This window comes from Mastomys coucha, unplaced genomic scaffold (assembly GCF_008632895.1).
Source record: "Mastomys coucha isolate ucsf_1 unplaced genomic scaffold, UCSF_Mcou_1 pScaffold8, whole genome shotgun sequence".
NCBI classification, from domain to species: Eukaryota; Metazoa; Chordata; class Mammalia; order Rodentia; family Muridae; genus Mastomys; species Mastomys coucha.
In genome coordinates, this window is record NW_022196914.1 from 34,666,960 (window position 1) to 34,669,254 (window position 2,295).

Here is a 2,295-nt window from a genome sequence, read left to right on the forward strand (position 1 = left end):
CCACCTGGCCAGAATCCCTCGTCCCGCGGAACAAGGGGCTCCCGCGAGAAACCCCGGTCTGTGGTACTCCACCATACAAAGCTTTGTCCTTTCCCTTTTATTTCTTTTATTCATTCATCTAGCACAAACTCAGAACCAGTTATATCCTTCTTTTTTTAATTTCTTCCTTTCATTCAGCTATGTAACCCACCATGACAATGGACTGGACCTATAAAACTGTAAGCAAGCCACAATGAAATGCTTTCCTTTATAAGATTTGCCGTGATCATATTGTCTCATCACATCAAAAGAACGCTAAGACACCAGCGTAAGAATAGAATATAGGGACGAATAACACTAAAAACCTTTGAAAGAGACTGTAGAGGCTTCCTACACACACACACACACACACACATATACACACACACACAAGACTTTGACTGGAATTCCTTATAATGTGGGAGGAAAATGCTTCTCCCAGATACTATAGATGGCAAATAAAAAGCCTAGTGCCAAGTATGGGTCACCTCTTTTCAAGGGGTTGTCCATGAGGTCCCATAACAGAACAATTCCCCAAATATTAAAGGTTATTACCACTGTTAATTGTCATACAGAACTTAACGTTAAGACCCTATTGCTGAGGACACCATACTGTCAGCCAGACAGTGGAGAAGTGTGCTGCTACTCACCTGGAAGCATCGTCCCCATAGGATGGGGTTCATAGTGCTGGAAGGTGCTCTGCATGCTGCCAGGGGAGAAGTCATCGAGACTCTTACCCATCTGTGAACTCTGTGGCTTGACAGGTTGTGTCCCTTACAATAGGGGCACAATGTTACGGGGGTAATCAATTACCTTCTAATTACATTTAAGGCCCTTTACACAAGAAGGAATTTATGCCTGACACGATTAATTGGGCCAAGACTCTATGGTTGGGTAGGTCACAGATTCTCGAGAAGCCACTGCCTCTCTTCCACTAAATGGACAGAGCATTAAAGTGCCCCCAAGTACTTACCTTTATTCCCATAGACTCATGCACTCCCCAACACTCATTAGAGAACCTTCATTTTGCAGTAAATGGCAATTAACATAAAAACCCACAACTGGTTGCTGTGCATACAATAAGAGACTATATAAATGGGGCTCCTTCAGGTGTGCAGAAAATAAGAGACCATGACTTGGGCTCCTGAAGGTATGCAGAGAGTAAGAGACCATGACCGGGGCTCCTGTATCACACTCCCTCACTCAGAGATCACCAAGGAAGAAGGGGCAGAAAGACTGTAAGGGTGTTGGTGGTGCTTTAGTGAAGCAGTTTTCCATATGTGAACTCACTACATGAGCTCACCACAGCTGTGACTATGTGCGCAAGACCTGCACCAGATCCTCACAGATGGGGAGGTTGTCACAAAGTCCCACCCTAGCTGAGGAGCTGCTGGGAACTGATGGCTGCTGGGAAAGGAGAGATAGTTCTCTTCAGGGATGCAGCCTCTGAGAAGCTATCCACATCCCAGTAGGTTGTCGTACACCCACCTGCAAATAGGCAGCACTAAGTGCTTTAAAACTAAGCACTATGGCTTTAAAAATAGAGCACATAAGAGCACATAAAGTGGTAGGAGATAAACTTGGAATTGGAGGACTAGGTGATCAAAACACATGATGCAGGTATGAAAATCTCAAACAATAAAAAACTAACAGTGCAGCTGGCAAGATGCCTCAGCGGGTAAGAGCACTGACTGCTCTTCCAAAGGTCCTGAGTTCAGATCCCAGCAACCACATGGTGGCTCACAACCACCCATAATGAGATTGGACACCCTCTTCTGGTGTGTCTGAAGACAGCTGCAGTGAATTACACCGGAGCAAGCGGGGCCAGAGCAAGCAGGGCCGGCAGAGGTCCTGAGTTCAATCCCCTGCAGCCATACACATAATGGCTCACGGCCATCTGTACAGCTACAGTGTACTCATACACATAAAATAAATCTTAAAAAGAAAAAACTAACACTGACTCAGTGAGATCCAGAATGACTTTGCTGGAAGTATGTTTTTTAAATTCAGTATTACTAGTCATATTTATCTAGTTTCCAGTATTGAGGATATTTCATAGCTGGTAGTGATGGCTGAAAACAAGCAGATATGCACATTCAAGAGCAATTACTGCTGAAGAATCTGAAGAGGACAGCCAGTGATTCGAATACTCAGAGAGCATAGTCTCCTTTTCCACTCACTTGGTAAATGCAGTAGGGCGTAGTGGGAGACTATAGCAGGGCATGGTGGGAGACTGTAGCAGGGCATGGTGGGAGACTGCAGCAGGGCATGGTGGGA